Raw genomic sequence first — 17,503 nt, forward strand, 5'->3', positions numbered from 1 at the left:
AGTGGCCGTGTTCAGAAGAGAGGACTTGCAGGCACAAAGGATAGAGATTTGTGATATTATCTTCAATGAAATTTTAAACACTGCAACTGCTGATATGGCTGGCTTAGCATCCCAGTGCTGACTGCCTCGTTCACACCCTGGCTGTGACTCAAAGTGTTTTCATCCCCATGTGTGTCCCTGAAATGGTTTCTTTCCACGGGCTCCAGAACATCCCGTATGTGGGGGGTTATTCTCTGAACCCCAACAACTGCTCCCATCTCTCCGTCTAGATGAGATTGTAGCCAGACTTCTGCAGCTTGTCATTAGGAGGGAAGAAGCACAAACACTGAACACGAGCTGCTTTCTGCAGTACTTGGCCAGCTGCAGCTCGTGGTCCCACAAGCCTGCTGTGATGCATTTCCCAGCCTCTGTGCCTCCCAAAACCCTCTCCTCACCAAGAATTGCTCTGCTGTGACTGTGTCTCTCTGTTTGCAATAGGACAGCCAACACTGGTGTTTTCTGCATGAAGAGGAGTGCACTCTCCCTCGAGGCGGTGTTTGGGAAATGCAGGATTCCTGTGTTTTATTTTTGATCATTCGATGTCAAAGATTCAAAACAGAATGGCTCTGAAGGGTTTTGTTACTGCAGATGCTGTTGGTTTGTGATGTAAAATCATGCTTTACATCCCTGCATCCCATCTGGAATGGTTGAGAGGAGGCAGACAATGGGAGAGCTGCTCTTACTAGTATTTTTCCCATTAGCAATCAGCAAAGAAGCCACTGGCATTAGGTTGGTGCATATATTTAGGTTGGAGTATATGTGCTGAGATGCAAGCATGTGTAAAATGCATGCAGTGTGAATAGGGCACCTGAACATCAATATGCACACGAACAAAGGATGCCTGTGCATTCTTGTGTTCACCTTTTATTTTGCATATGCATAAATCTGCACTCCTGAATGGAATTGCTAAGGGTCGCTTTGGGTTTAATCTCCAGGACTAAGAAAGGGTCTCTTACTGCCTGCAGGAGTACAGAAGTTCAGGAGGACATCTGTATCAGAGGGGCAAGGCTCTGTTTGCATGTGGCTTAAGGACTCAAGTGCTGGAAGGCTTTTAAAGATTTCTCGTGATGCAGAATCTGGAAGGCAGAGATAGACGTAAGTTCAGTTAAATGGAAGAGCTTTGCAACATCATCTGTATCATAAGACCTAGGAAAATGTGGCATCCACTTCCAATGGGGGCTAGATGCCCCTGTTCCCTGTGACAAATCCCCTCTGGCTGTGCCCTGATCTCCCTTTAGACCTGCAGGGATGCTCAGCTCAGCTCTCGCAGCACGGTCTGGATGCTGGTGCCCATTCAGTTCTGGAGCTTTTCCACTCTTGGCAAGAAGCTGTTAAAAATAAAGGGGTGGTGGGGAGGGGGAATGTATCACCTAATTGATTAGCTCCGTGAATCATGGAGATGCTGGCCTGTCAAAGAGTAAATCATTGAAGCTGTCTTTGATGTCTCCTTCGGTCAAGGACACATCAGCCTGCTGCAAATGTTGTCTTTCCTTTAATGTGCCTTCTCCCCTTCTCTCTCTCTTTTACGCTTGTGCATGTAGGGATTTTTTTCCCACTGGGTGCATGCAGCTGCCATACCTTGTGTTTTGATTCCTTCAGCAGCTACCAGCTAAGCAGGGTTGGTGGAACAGGCCTGCAGAGAAGAGATTACTAAGGAATGGTAAATGCATGGAGGGCTATTAGGGACTTCTCAAGGAAACTCTCTCCCTCCTACCACAGTGCTGTCATGCACTCTGAAAAATATCTCCCAGTGTAAATAATCTTTCTGAAGCTAAAGAAGACCTCGGGTAAATCTCTAATCTCATGGTAGCATCACTACGTTGCTGGAGAAGTGCAGGAATGCAGGTGGGGATGGCTGCTGGCTGAAAGGCATTTTTGCATTGCAGATCTTTTTACATTATCTAAGGAGCCGTTGGTTGTTTCTTCCCATTTCCAGCATGGCTAGAGGTGCACTAGAGGTGCACTATCATGCAGTGCTGAAAGACTACAATAACAAGCTAAGAAATGATGAAGCTTTTGTGATGGAGCTTCAGCGCTCACAACAGGAAAAGAAGCCAGAAGCCACGTGAAAAAAAGAAAACCAAAAAAGAAAAAAAAAAAAAAAAGTGTTATTCAGACAAAACAGAACAAGTTAACCAAATTCCTCTGAATTTCAAGTCTGAGCCATGTGCTGCCTCGGATGGAAGACTGCTTCCCAGGAATGAACTGCTTTTCCTTGGCTTCTAGCCCATGCCACCTGTCCAGCTCTGCCTAGGTAATGCAGCACAGTGCTAGCAAGCATCGGCTCTGTGACTTGGACCTGGGCCAGGCAGGGAGATGGCCTGTTAGTAGCTGTCACTCACATGACTGGGTTGGTTGTGTGGCTGTGCGAGAGGATTCGGCAATGGAAGACTTCTGCCAAGATTTCCTGCATGACAGCATCTCTGTACAGCAGACCATGGCCTGACTGAGCTTCTTCCTGCTTCTTCCTAAGAGCTGGCTGCAAAGGTAAGGAGTTGTGACATTTCCAGGCTGCCTATTTGGAGGTCTCTGCAAACACAAGCTGCTCCCTGTCTGAGTGCTGCAGGCTGCGTGTTAACAGCATGCAGGTACTGGCACAGAAGGGGAGAGAGTGGGGCTCTGGCACCAGTTTTACCCTCACAAGGTGGCCTGCCCCTGTGCATGTAGAGGGCTGTGCTCCCAGAATATGCCTTGCTGTCATTTCTTCTCACTCAACCTCCCTGGAAAGCCATGCAGGGAATCATCATCACTCAGCAGGCTTAAAACAAGCCCAGAGCATCAAAAACAAATGAGAAAAATGGCTCAAGGCAAGGGTTGAAATAACAACAAAGGTAGTTCTGAAGAAAAGTGAGATGATGGTGGAAAGATGCTTTATGATAAATGCACAAAACTCTTTAGGCTTGTAGCTTCTGCTCCTGCCATAAACTCCACTGGACAAGGTATTCTAGATTTCATCGTCTCCATCCTCCCCTGTGAAATGAATGTGATTCCCTCCTTGGATTCCTCTCCTTGAGGACAAAATCAGCCCATCAGCTTGTCTTTGGTAAGGTACCTGGATAAAGGTCTTGGAGTCAAAGGCAACATTTCCTATCTTTGGAAGGATTACTGTGGCTTTTCTGAAGTACCTTTTATTTCCCAACAGCTTTCTTGAACTGTGATGACCAGCACATGGTGCAGTATTCCAACACAGATACCTGCCTGTAATTAATACCAGCTTACTCTTGTTCCTCTTCCTTCTCTTTCTCTTCAGGCCATCGTCTTAGAGGACAGTGAGTTTATCTTCTAGACTAAAATCACCCATGGATGTCTGCTTCTAGAGGTCACTGCTTTTCAGGAGAGCAGAGAGTCCTTGGAGGAAACAGTGAATTATTTCCCTTTACATTCCCCATCTCCATTTTGCAGTCTGTCAGGTTTAAATCTGCTTCATCCACACCACGCTTATCCTGCTTTGTTCTAAATTCCTCCTCAAAATGACAGTCAGTATCTATTCAAATGCTTCATATGGCAATCTTGTTATCATTATCAACCAAACGTGTAATTTTCTCCTCCTCTCCTCTCCCCAAAAGTATATGATCTTAGTTTATTAGATTCTATTTCTATAAAACAAGCCATGGTATGAGGTACAATAAAAATATAGAGAAAGGTGATGAGGCATCTTATTGCCACCTCTGAATTCTGATTGGATTCCCAGGTAGGCAAGATATTTAGCCATCAGAAAGACTAAGCATGTTAATCCCTCTTAAAATCTTGGCTGCCAAAGCAGAGGTGAACACTGGAGGCTCTTCTAAGGGCGTAATACTGTTGAACTTAACAGGAATGTAACTTCTTGTGATTTCCTTGTGTACCTTTAGTTAGAAACTCCTGACAGGATGCTTATGTCTGAATTCATCTACTGGAGAAGAAGTGATTATTGGAAATGTAAAGATGATGGTTTCACATTACAGTGTATGTGTAAGTCCTTTATTGAGACTTGAGATCTTTAAGATCCTCTCAAAGGTAATCAATGGCACTTTAGTACCCTTTGAAGCTTTTATTCACAACACTTGTGTGCTACTTTGTGCCACATTGACTTAACTATTTTCCTCCAATTTAAAAAAAAAAAAAATACTGCAGATCTGCATTTAAGATGCTGTAAATGTGGTGATCTGTCAAGCTCTCTCACACAGTGCATCAGGTGCTCCCTTTCTACGGTAAAACCTGGGGTCATCATCACATTTTCATATACCCTAGAACAGCAATGGGCTGATTGACTTTGTGCTAGCCATTCTGGGAACTGGTCCACTGCACCTTCAAAGAGCTCAACAGGACTGGGATTGACCTACTGAGTTAAGGTGCTTGAAAATACCTGATGAAACTCTAATGTAGACGGGGCTGCAAAGCTCTGAATGTGCTATATTGTATACGCTTCATGAATGAGAGCTGGATGCTCTTTAAAAATGTAATTTGCAAATTTTAAGTCTTCACAGATGTTTCGAGGTTGATTTGGGACCTTAAATAGGCTGCTGCTTTTTTTTCCCCCCTTCACTACAATTTTAATCTTGCACAGCCATATGAGCGATCAGTGTCAGAAACAGCTGCTTTGGTCCAGCCCATAATATCTTTCCTGAGAAGGAAGAACTGTCAATAACAACCTGTAAGAGATGTTAGTCACGTTCCTTGGTGTAATACTGGAAGCATCCAGTTATTACGCTGGTGAAAGTGGTGTGAGAGTCAATTTAGAACAAAATAAAATAGCTAGTGCAAGATCTTTGAAGAAGAGACTGTAAATGTGCAACATGAAACAAGGAAATTGTTTCAGCTTCCTTATGATTTTAAGTCATATTTCATTTACTCTGCTACCATTGCTATCACAGCAATAAGAACATTATAAAGCCTGTCAGTAGGAGCCAAGATGGCACCATACCTAAAGACTCACTTTTCATAATCTCTAAAACCTGTACTGTCCTCAAGAAATCTTACATCCTTTTAAAACTATAGCATCATTAATGTTGGAAAAGACCTCTAAGATCACCGAGTCCAACCCCAGCCCATCCCCACCGTGCCCACTGACCACGTCCCTGAGTGCCACATCCCTACAGTTCTTGATCACCTCCAGCAACAGTGATACCACCACCTCCCTGAGCAGCTGTGCCACTGCATCACCACTCTTTAGGAGAATAATTTTTTCCTAATATCCAACTTGAACTTCCCCTGGCGCAAATTGAGGCCCTCACCTCTTGTCCTATCACGGTCACCTGGGAGCATAGGTCAACCTCCACTTTGTCACAGCCTCCTTTCAGGCAGTTGCAGAGAGCAATAAGGTCTCCCCTGAGCTCCTCTTCTCCAGACCGAACCACCCCAGTTCCCTCAGCAGCTGCCCATAAGACTTGTGCTCCAGGCCCTTCACAGCTTTGCTGCCCTTGTCTGGATGTGCTCCAGTGCCTTTCTTGTAAGAAAAGGCTCCATCCCAGAATCAACCACTCTTTTTTTTTTTTTTTTTTTTGTCATATCACACTCTGCAGCGCTTAATAACCTCATGCTTTTCTGTTGATTTCTTTCTATGGCAGAAGTCAGAGGCATTTACATTTCATGGATATAAATTGCCAAATGACACCTTTGAAAATATATCAAAAACTATAATTTATTCATCTGCCTAAGAGATGCCATGAATCTCTCGTTCTTCCATACCTTAAATTCAGCAAAGCTCTTCTACAGGCAATTTTCCTTGTAGCTCAGCCTTATTTCAAAGGAAAGCATCTTTCCAAGCGCAGCGTTTTGCCCCACCTGTGAGAAAGACCAGAAAGAGTTCGGGGATCAGCACCCCAGGGTCATGCATGACCATGTTGGAGTTGGCAATGCTATTCCCTGTGACTGGGAGCACAAAAAATTTGAAGCGAGGCGTGAAATATTTAACCAGGCTGCCACTATGTAAAAATGATAGAGTGGGCCTGAGCGGAACATCTGTCAGCGAGGTGGCAGCTGGCGGAGCCCGGCAAGGATTTCCTGGAGGGAAATGGGGCATAACTTACTAATAGAGAGTTGCAATGCTGAGCTGTGTGGGAGGGCGAGGGAAGCATGTGTGAGTGAGCGTGAAGAGCAAGAAGAACAAATGCCCTGAGGAACCTCATTTGGAAGGGCAAACATGAGTGCTGCAGCATGAGAGAAGAGATACAGATGAGAGCAGGAGTGTGTGCACCTAGAAGGGTGATTCCTCATTGCCCAGAGGTTCTTGCTACTCTGATTCTGGCAATGAAAGATGATCCTACACCTCTTTCCTTGTAGATTTTTGTAGGTGCAGATGTCTAGCTGTGGAGAAGGAGAAGCCCCAGGCTTTTTAAGAAAGGGAGACATAGAGCAAGCTGATGATTTTCCTTGGTAGTTCCACTGCAAACGGGAAGGCATTCAGGGCACAGCCTAGCAAAAACCAAGAGCTTTTGAGTTTAAACATCATCCAGCAGAGTATGGGGGGAGCTGGGGACGATACTACTCTTCTTTCTGCACATGTACTTTCAAAAAAGCTCCAGCTGACCTTCCCCAGGGCAGACACTGAGTGGTCCATTGCTGGCTTGCTCCTTGCTCCCGCCAGCAGCCCACTTCTCCCCGCACTGAACTCATGGTAGGATGTCCATGGGAAAGGACATAAGCAGCCATTTACACTCAGCAGGTATTACACAGCTCTAGGTCATCCCCTCGAGGGCATAAGGAGGTGAGACTGGGGGAAGAATGGGCAACTAAAGAGAGGGTGAAACCACATCTGAGAGGGAGCAGGCCGTGGATGCTGAGGAGGGGTGCCTAGACTGACCCTCAGGGATGAGATGCAAAGGTTAAGAAATGCAGTTATTAATTTCCCCACTGTTACCACTGCTCTCCTGCAGATACTACTGCTGCCTGTTGAGTTTAACAGTGCTTTACAAAAAACTATTTCCACTTTTTGCACTAAGGCAGAGAATGCCAGGCACTGGCAGATTTATCCATGACCCAGGGTACTGGAAAGGGTTAATCAGCCTGGGTACATGGTTAAGAGCATGAGTGTGGGAGACAATGAGAGAACAGAGTTGGACTCAACTTTGCATTCTCCCCCACACTCATTTTGGAGGGTGTTTCAGGGACAGGCTGTGAGGAATGCACACTATCTAATCTGCATGTATAATGTAAATATGCACATTTTTATTTGCTCTCTCCATCTGCAGGGAACTTGCTGGCATCAGAGTGGCCATGTGGTCTCATAGCAAAGTTTCCTTGCAAAAAGAAAGGAGGGGACCTAGCAAGGCTGCTTGCTCTTCACTTCATGTGCACAATGTGCAAATGAGTGCACAAGACCATCTTACTTGCACTTTCACGTGTTTGCTTTTTGCTCCTAGGGCCTTTAAATAAAGGTTGGATCAGTTTCCTTACATTTGACTGAATGGGAAAGTCAGGGTGGAGGGTGGGAAAGAGAAGAAATTACACCTGGCCACTCTTAAATGATAATTTCTAATCTCTTTCTCTACCTAAGCAAGAAATAATTAATATGGGGTAAATTGCTTTAGTCTTTTGGCATACCAAAAATTAAGTGGAGGTAAAATTAAAAATGCTAAGTTTTTTTTCAGGCTGAGAAAATCAAAATGTTTCATCTGAGATCATCAAAATAAAGCATCCAGGCTGTATTTTTGGCCGTTTTTCTTTTCCTGATTGCATTTGAAGCAAGTTGAGTAATTTGCAGATTGACTAAACCAGCCTGATTCTGCATTTTTGCTGAAGAATAATTTCCGCCAAGAGCTTTTCACCAGCTTCATTGTGGCCTTCTGAACAATGATGCTTCCACTAGCTAGGGAGCACCACCAGCAGCTGGAGTCACTTGCCCTGTCATCAATAGCCTGCAGTGCTCAAAGTCCTGTGTGCCCTATTAATTGTCTGTCTCCTGACTGGCTGAAATATCTGACTTTGTTGTGTTAAACTTGCAATTTGCTGACTTCAAATCGGGGAGGGGTGTTGCTGTGCAGAAGCTAAGGGTGTATTAGCAGAGAAACTTGCACAAAATCACCAGGATCTAATAAGAAGTTCCTTTATAATGTCTTCCAAGAATCTACTTCTGTCTTTCTGTTTTTGTTTTTGTTTTTAAGGGCATGACTGACTAAGAAGTGTTTTTAATCTATTTTCCATATTGTTCCACAGCATGCATGTGTATGTGTGCAAGGTATTTGTGTGTATGTGGTTGTGACAGTATAAATATTAATAGCGCAAGGGTGAGAATACATGTGGCCCTCAAATGAGGTTATATAAACACACAGCTGCTGTGCTATTTGTAAATTTATAAAGACACATTTCCATCAAGAGTGTGAAAGTCAAATAAGCATGCAGAGAGAGAGAGCACATATGCTTCATAAACTGTGCAAGAAGCCTATAGGAATTACATGGTGCTGCTTAAATCATGGTCCCACTGAGGTCAACTGGAGCCATGTCACTGACTTCACTGGGATCGAGACTTGGCACAATGCACTTGCTGTGATTTCCCTGGGTAAGCCAGATCAAGCTACTGGAAAAAGCAAAGATCACACTCCTATCACAGTAGCAAAAGAGCTGCTCCCTAGTGGCTGGCTGACATCTGAGCCAGATGGGGACGATGCAGCCATGTAGCAGCCACAGAAGATAACCTCCACTCCAGCTTCTCACAGACTCTGCTGCTGTTGAGAGAACAGAATCTGGATAGGATGCTGCACAGGGAGCTCTGCAGCTGCCTCCCTGCATTCCCCTAAGCACTGAGCTATGCTAGAGAGATGCAGTGGTGGTACATCAGCCAGGCCAACAAAAGAGCATCGCTTGTGTATTTGGAAGGGTGATATGTTGACAGCATGCAGGCCAGATATGTGAACTGCCACACAGTTCCATTGTTGTGGCTTCAGCAGCTGCTTGCACTCACACTTTCCCCAGGGAGGTTTTATAGTTACTGTCAAACCTCATTCTGGATGACAGAATTTGATGGGTTTCATCCCAGAGACAAGGTGGAGCACAAAATGAGATGAGTCAGAGGCAGGAAGGTTTCAAGCATGTGCACAAATTATTTGGCCAGAGAAATGGATTAAGAAATTTAAAAAGCCTCATCTTTGTGCAGTATTACATTTCTCCTACTGCAGAAGCTGATACTCAGACCGCAGCAGCAAGTCTAGGATCCTTCTTTGAGCTCACAGAATGATCTTGGCAATGACAGCAGCATTTGAGTCAGGGACATCTTCCCTAGAGGCTATTCTCAGCCTGTTGCATCAGAGCAAGTCCATGCCCAACTCAGAGAAAGGCCCTGGAGTGTTGGCATACATTCTGTATTCCTCAAGGCATGGTAGAAGTGGAGTTATGTGAAACCGTACCCTACATTTCCACAGCCTTCCTGGGTCAGCCTCCCTCATGGGGAACGAATGGTTCTGATTGGTACAGTGTTGGCCCAGAACTCTTGAGAACCAGTGAAGAGAAATAGGTATGGCTAGGTGGCAGCTCAGACCTTAGGTGAGCTAAGGAAGGCGGGCTGAATTTGATTCTGCCTTTGGTTGGGAAAGCTTACCTTCTAATGTCTGACTTATGTTGTCCTCAATGGAGAGGATCCATCTGGGGGAGTCATTTTGCAGCAGGTTGGGTTGTGTGTACTGCAGTGCTGCACACTAACCACCCTCTGTGGTCAAGGCCCGATACTGAAATGAGAATAACAGCTTTTCAGGTAATTGAATTTTCGGTTCACTAGCAGTAACGCTTCTTTTCCTGTATTGTTTTTGACTAGTTGTTTTCAAGCTGAAAGTTAAAGAAAAAAAATTGTCTTAGAGGGACTTTTTGTCCCTCTGTAACAGGTGATAGCTGGGTTTTGAGCACAACTTTAAAAATTAAATATAAGGTGATTTCAAACTAAACCAAATAAACAATGGAAAGATCAAAATATTTTGTTTGAAAATCACAAAATGAAACATTGAGATGCAAGTAACAAGTTTGATGTCAAAATGAAGTTCCTGAATTCCCCCTCCAGCCTCTGAGAAGGATTCAGTGAAGCAAATACAAAATTGCAAAAAAGTTGCTGTGTTACTAAAACTGCATTACCAATGAAAGAAAATAATCCCAAAATGTCTTTCTGATCTAAAAAGTGATTCCACAAATGCAAGAGATCAGGCAGATGTTTCTTGGATGCAGTGTGGAACTGCTTTAGTTACGGTTTCAGCAAGTCACCCCTAGGCTTTACATTAATGTCTCTGCTCAGTGATCACGAACCTCTTGTAATTTGGTACATAAAAACGTCCTGCTAGCACCATCAGGGATGGAAGATAGCTCCCCTCATTCAGACCACAGTACAGCAGCAATGTGGGCTTGATTTATCATACCTTTCTTGCAGTTATTTGTATTTGTTCCAGCCAGCAGACAGGGTTTTGCGATGTTCAGTTCTACTGTGGGGAGAAGGCCCTGAAGAGAGCAATACAAATTTTATGGGAATGGTTTGCATTTCATCCCAGGGGTTTCTATGCTGTTAAAGCAAAACAGAGAGAAGAAAGGGAGCGAGGGGAATCATAGAATCATTTGAGTTAAAAGGGACCTTTAAAGGACATCTGGTCCAACTCCCCCACACCGAACAGAAACACCCACAGCTGATCAGGTGCTCAGAGCTCCGTCCAGCCTGACCTTGGGTGTCTGTAGGAATGGGGACCCACCACCTCTCTGGGCAACCTGTGCCAGTGCCTCACTGCCCTTATTGTAAAAAACATTTTCCTTATATCCAATCTAAATCTCCTTTCTGTTAGTTAGAAACATTTTTCCCTTGTTCTATCACATCAGAACCCGCTAAAGAGTCTGTCCCCTTCTTTTTTATAGCCCATTTAGGTACTGAGAACCCACTCTCAGGTCTCCCTGGAGCCTTCTGACCCCCAGGCTGCACAGCCCCAGCTCTCAGCTTGTCCTTTTGGAGGCATTCTGTCTCTTGGGCCATTTTTGTGGCCCTCCTCTGAACACACTTCAACAGGTCCACATCTCTCCTGTACTGAGGACTCCACATCTCTTCCTTCATCTGATTTCTGTGTCTGTGCAGTGGAGGAGGCACACAGGTATTGCAGAGGAAGATGAGATAAGTTAGGAAGTCAGGTCAGAGGTTGATATTCCATTCAGTGGACAAAAGAAGCAGCCAGCCCCTCTCTGGGTGTGTAACAGGCAGGGAGAGAAAAACCTGGAGTGGGAAATTTCACCCAGCCTACGCATACACACAGAAGAATGCCAATCTCTCTATGCCTTCTGACTCAAGCACGGTCACAGAGACCTCATACTGCATTGTTTGGGGTGGGATTTGAGGCAGATGGAGGGAAGGAGCCACTGCCTGAATCGAGCAGGCTGACCCACGGGTGGTTGCTTGCATGCTGCCAGTGAGCCGCTCTCCTCAGCACAGCTCCTCAGGCCTGTATTTAGCTCAGCTGGATGGCCTGGCCTGAAGCTCCTGCTCTGTTATTATCCAGATGGGGGTATTCAAAGCTGCTCAAAATGTCCGTGATTGTGCAGGCAGTAGGTGGCAATTTGCAGGCGAGGGCCCTGCACTGAGGTTGACAGGACAGTGGGCGACCGGCGGAGGTGGCAGCGGGCCTTGGGCAGGCGATGGCTGCGTGCTCCCCCTTCTCAGCCTCTCAGTTCATCCCTTCTGCATGGGAGATGGCAATGCAGGCTCACTAAACTCGTTCGCCTGGCCGTCTCCAAACACATGTGATAGAGAGGACAGTTTATCTCATCGTGGATGAACTCAGCAGTTTATTCAGTTGAAAACTTTTCCCAATTTCAGCTATCTAAACATCTACAATGCTCTCTGAGCCGTGAGGTCTGGGATATGACCGTGGGGCCATCAGCCTGGCAGCTTTCAGGAGCTTTGGTCACCTGCCATGCATGCCCTGCTCGGCTTTAGCCGTGGTCTGTCCTCATAGCCACCCTTCAGATGAGAAGCCCCTGTGATTTCTCCACGTCCCTCTGATGCATGCATCTTTCACTTTGATTTTCCTCTCCTGTTGTTGGCAGCACAAAGAGCTGCCAAGCATCCAGGCTATGTGATTGCATATTCCCCACATCCCTTCGTGATGGATATTAATCTGCTCTGCTGTATTTCACTCTGATTTCCTTCAGTAAACGCTAGTAAGGAGTGCATGGGAAGATGAAAGGAGGCATCCTGCAAAGTCAGGCATGACCCCTGGAAGCAGCAGGGGTTCAGGGATTATTCTGTGCCTACCCCAGAGCTACACCCTGAGCCAGGCTGAGAACTGATGTGTAAGAGGTAAAATTGGGTACAACTGCTCAGGAATCACATTACATTTGACATCCACAACAGAGAAAAATGTAGATATCTTTGAGAAGGAAAGTAGTTTCCACAACCTCACTGCTGGCTGAGGAAACTGGTGAATAATCAAAACAAACAAGAATCTCTGGAAATATCTCTAGGAAAACTGCAGAAAAGTCATGACTTTGTTAATTGTTCCATACCAGATTATTTGGCTTCAATTATATTCCTCCAGCAAAATAAACCGCTTCTCATTCCCACCCTGATAGTTATGGAGCAATGGAGTAATTACCTGCGATACTGCACTTGAATAGCAAAGCCACCAACATTATTAAAGCTACAGCAAACTGTAGGATACAACTGACCTCCATGGTTCTTCCCACAATATTTGTCTATTTTGCAATTCTGGATCTATGAACCCCTGCTATTCTCTGTCCTTTGAAATAACCCTGTCTGTCTCTATACTTTGCTTTTCCACCGCAGATCTCAAAGTGCTTCACAAAGGCAAGTATCATTACTATCATTTTATGGATGAGAAATCTGGACGCAGGAAGGTTAACTGCCATTGTGCTCCCCTACATTTACTCTTCTTCCAACAGATCATCTGTCTACGATGCAGGTCAAATTTCTCATTCATTCCTGGATCTCTCTCCCTTCAGTATTACTTCCCTGTTCATCCCAGTAGAATCCAAAAGCCTATTCAGAGGTTCAAATTTATGTAGAGTTATTGACACTGTGTTCTGCTCTTTGTCTCCCTGAGGTTCCTGGAAATTCTGCTGTTCTTGCCTGCTTTAAAAAGAGCTAAGATAATTTCTTTTTCTATGAGCACAGATTAGAAAAACAGATCTGATTCATGTGTCTCCCAAAATCTGAGGGAGCCTGACTGTGGGAATCCAGTCAAGACTCCTTGCAGGATAAAGGACAATTATTCATTATTTTAGATTTAGGTTTCTACCTCAGCAAAGTGCCTGGCTTTACAGGATGAAGTGCTGATGTCTCTTCATATTGGATCCTTGTTGGCCCATCGTTGCTCAATACTTAGGTTCATGCTAAAAAGTTCAGAGGAAATATATTTTAGACTGCAGCCCAAACCTGACCTTTTTTCACCCAGCACGGTGAGGAAAGAAAATGAATCTTTGCCTTTGAATGATAAACTGTTTAAAAATAGGGCTCATAATGGCAACATTGACAGACTTTCATTTATGGCAGCTTCGGTATGATGAGGATAGTATATTTCATGGGACTGGAAGGAGCAACAAGAGAAAAGAGAGGAAGAAAATAACATAATTTCTCTCTGAGGTGTTGCCCCTGCAAAACCAATTACTGGTTCTGTGCTTCTGGAGGATGTGAAGCGGCTAGCCAAATATCAAGCAATGGTGCAGAAGAAACTTTTGTCACATCTGAATATCTCTTTGGGAGATTGTGGATAGGACACCAAAGGCAGAATAGGTAAAAGGACATAATTCAGGCAGTCGATCTGCAGATGCTTCTTTGCACATGAACCTTCACACCCCAAAACCTTTTCTGCAATGTACACTTTGGTGGAAGCAGAGTAAGCTCATCTTCATTAGAAGATCACTAAAATAGCTGTACAGTGACAGATTAAAGGTTCTTCAACTCAAAATCCTGTCTCTGATAGGGTTTTAAATAACAGTATAAGGCAAATATTTATGCCTCCTTTACAGCTTGCTGAATTTCTACTGGGTTTAGCCTTGCATTATTTTAGTTCCCCTGTTGCAGTCCCCATACACAGACTCTTCTAATTGCATATCATGGTACAGTACTGATGTTTGCACCTGAATTTTACATCTAACTACGAGCCACACTGCATACAGTCTTTGCAAACCAAGGTCAAAGGCATTTGCTCACTAGTAGACATGACTATGCAAAGTCTTCGGAGTAATTCTTAAGGACAGAATAATTAGAGACATGGAAGTAAATGCAAAACAGGATTAAATGTTAAATAGAGAGACACAGGGTTTCAGACTATCTCAGTATCCTTCTTTCATAAGATAATTGATTTTCTAGACAAAGAAAATGCAGTAGATCTAATCTATCTAGATTTCAGTAAAGCATTCGATACGGTGTTGCATGAGAAATTGTTTCACTGGATAATATGGGGGATAGCACAGGCATTGTAAAACAAACAAGGAAACAGCTGAAGGGAAAACAACAACAGGTTTGTTTCAAGGATGAAGTGTCAGGTAAGAGGAAGGACAGTATGGGGTGTCCTAAAGAGGCTTCCTGGAGGCTAATCTGGCTTAAACTTTCATAAATGCTCTGTGTACAAAAAGTACAGATACTTTTCTGTGAGTACAAACCTGGAAAACCTCAGCACTGGTTAAACTGCCCTTCAATTACTGTATTCAGTTTTGGGCTCCTCACTACAAGAAAGACTTTGAAGCCCTAGAGTATGTTCAGAGAAGCTGGTGAGGGGTCTGGAGCACAAGTCTTACGAGGGGCAGCTGAGGGAACTGGGATTATTTAGTTTGGAGAAGAGGAGGCTCACAGGTGACCTTATTGCTCTCTACAACTGCCTGAAGGGAGGTTGTGGTGAGGTAGGGGTTGGCCTCTGCTCCCAGGTAGCAGTAATAGGTTGAAAGGGAATGACCTCATGTTGCGCCAGGGGAAGTTCAGCTCATATATTAGGAAAATCTTGTTCAAGAAATGTTTAGACGTTGTACTGAGGGACATGGTTTAGTGGGAAATATTGCTGATAGGTGGATGGTTGGACTGGATGATCTTAGAGGTCTTTTCCAGCCTTGGTGATTGTATGATTCTATGAAATGGGAAGAAGGATTGAGCTGCCGTACAAGAAGAGTTACATGATTTTGAGAGTTAGAATAACAGAAAGAAGATGGGATCTACTAGCATAGATTGTAATATCATGAACTTAAGTAGCAGAAAAAGAGAAAAATACGGATGTTGTGACTGATGGCAAGGTAGATAGCTATGACTCATCAATGTGATGTCATAATTAAAAATGTCAGTGTGAGGTCTGGGGATAGCAGCTAGTGTATTTCTGCTTCAGAGCACTGATCCTATTGTGCAAGGCTGGATCTTTGATCTGGTGACTGACTCTGAAGAGGTATAGTCAGAAAAAGGAGCTGTCACGGAACTGAGGATGTGATTGAGAGACTGGAGACAGTCCTACCAGATAGCCTGATGTTGAAGACTGAGATAGCTATGTTCGCAATTCACGAATATATTACTGCTGTAAACACCAGGTGGGAACAAAAGCACTTTAACCTAAAGGACAGGGCTGCTAAAAAAAAAAAGGTACCTGTTGAGTAAAAATATATTCACAGACACGTTCAGCTTAGATTTCAGAGAATATTCTCATTCCACCAGAATAGTGAACATCAATTTGGAGAAATGATTTTTAAAAAGCCTGCTAAGTTCAAGACGGAAAAGGCTTGGCTATATCATAGGTGGTCTGGGGGAAACATGCACAGTACATTCCCAAAATATTCCACCTCCATCACTTTTTAGCCACTTTTTAATCAGCACGCAGAAATGAAATCATAAAACAGTATGAATAAGGAAACAAACAGCCAATCTCCTGTTATATGTTCTATCAATCCCCTGCTGGTACCTCGGCTTAGAATTATTTGTGTTCATTCTCAGTGTCCCATATCTTACCAGTTCAGTTTCTAACACGTATTTTTGCATTGCAGTTAGGTATGTTTTGCTCAGACTGAAATACAATATTCACAACTCCCTGATAGCTGTGAGATTCCCTTTACTATGAATTTCAGAGGTGAATCCTGCACCCCAACAGCAGAGACGTATTATTTACATTTTAAAATGAGCTTGCCCTTCATCCAGACAACAGTGGTCAATCTAAATTATGTTGCTCCAATAAAATGTAGTTATAGCTGATGAGGTCAGATACGTTCTTTTTTCTTCTCTAGGCATAGCCTGCAGCCTCAGTTTGTAGTGGGTAAGATGGCACTTATGGAGTGATCTCTGCATTGGAAAAACAGATTGACACGATGGGCATGAACAGTTTAGCAGGCTGGAAACTGGTAAGCTGGTGTTTACAAGCAAATTGGTGTAAGTGCAGGCTGTTTCGTTTTTGAGAACAGCACCAGGGTGCTTTGAAGTCGCATGCTGCAACAGCTGCTTAACAATTAACTGAAGGAAAAATTATAAAAATAAAGACAAGAAAAAATAATAGCCTTTGAAAAGTGACAAAACGTTGTCTAGTCTTTGAACCCCTATAAAGATGTAGCATCCAGGAAACGAAGAATGTTTTGTGCACAAGACACCTCTTACTGTATGCTCTCAACTTACCTTCAACTAACTTCATTTGATAACTCCTCATTTTCTTACTGTAAAAGTCAGTGAATTTTAATTCTCCACTGACATTTTCTACAGTGAAATAACAGTGGAAGGAAACAAACTTATTGCATCCCATAGGTTTTGGCCTCTCGGACCTTTGAGGACTATAGATTACACCTGCTGCACAGCTGGAACAATTCAATGGCAGAAACTAGAGCATCTTGAAGACCCTATATTTTCTCTTTTTTTTTTTTTTTTCTCCCCCTAACTCCCAGACTTATTTTGAGACGGATCCATCCTACAATGCCAGTGTAACTTGCAGGTGTTTCCTGTCACTATTTCTGACCACAATGGCTGAAGATCACCTTGTAAAGGTAAGAAGGGTTCTGCACAAGAAATCTATATTTTTGAGCTCATTATGATAATAACAGGAGCTGATTTGTTGACAATGTCATCATTTCCCTATGAATAGTATCATAACATAGTCATGGAAGCATAGCTAATTGAACTCTGACTTGAAACTAAGGGGAATTTGGCCTCTTGTTTAACAGCGTTCACTTAATTTACTACTTTCTAAAATAAGAATCAATAAGCAAACAAACAAAAAAGCTTTTGAGTTTGTTCAGCAGGGAAAGAATTATGACATGAAGGATAATGTCTCCCTATTTTATAATACCTCTGGCAATAATACACTGAAATCGTTATGAAGCCATGATCATATCAGAGACATTGAGCAAAGAAACAACCACAACAAAACTCAATTTTACATATATTCCTTCACATGAGAGAGAAATCAATCCATTCTCATAAATAATATACAAAACCCTTGAACAGCTCAAAATTCAATACACTTATTAGAATGTCACTAGAGCCCTGGGAGCCATGTGAATATAAACTTAGGTAGAAAGAACGATCCAAGCTCCATTATTTCAAAAATTCCTAGATAAA

The 17,503-nt window shown here is 43.5% G+C and overlaps 1 long non-coding RNA gene across 1 annotated transcript; it reads left to right on the forward strand.

Moving 5' to 3' along the window:
• Window positions 1-14,510: 14,510 nt before the first annotated feature.
• Window positions 14,511-16,912, forward strand: LOC149916285 (uncharacterized). Its single transcript, XR_016470522.1, has 3 exons — window positions 14,511-15,498; window positions 16,186-16,299; window positions 16,694-16,912. It is a non-coding gene; the product is annotated as an uncharacterized LOC149916285 (long non-coding RNA).
• The last annotated feature ends 591 nt before the right edge of the window (window positions 16,913-17,503 follow it).

The sequence above is a fragment of the Phasianus colchicus genome, chromosome 12, assembly GCF_987193195.1.
Source record: "Phasianus colchicus chromosome 12, bPhaCol1.hap1.1, whole genome shotgun sequence".
In the NCBI taxonomy this organism is placed as follows: Eukaryota; Metazoa; Chordata; class Aves; order Galliformes; family Phasianidae; genus Phasianus; species Phasianus colchicus.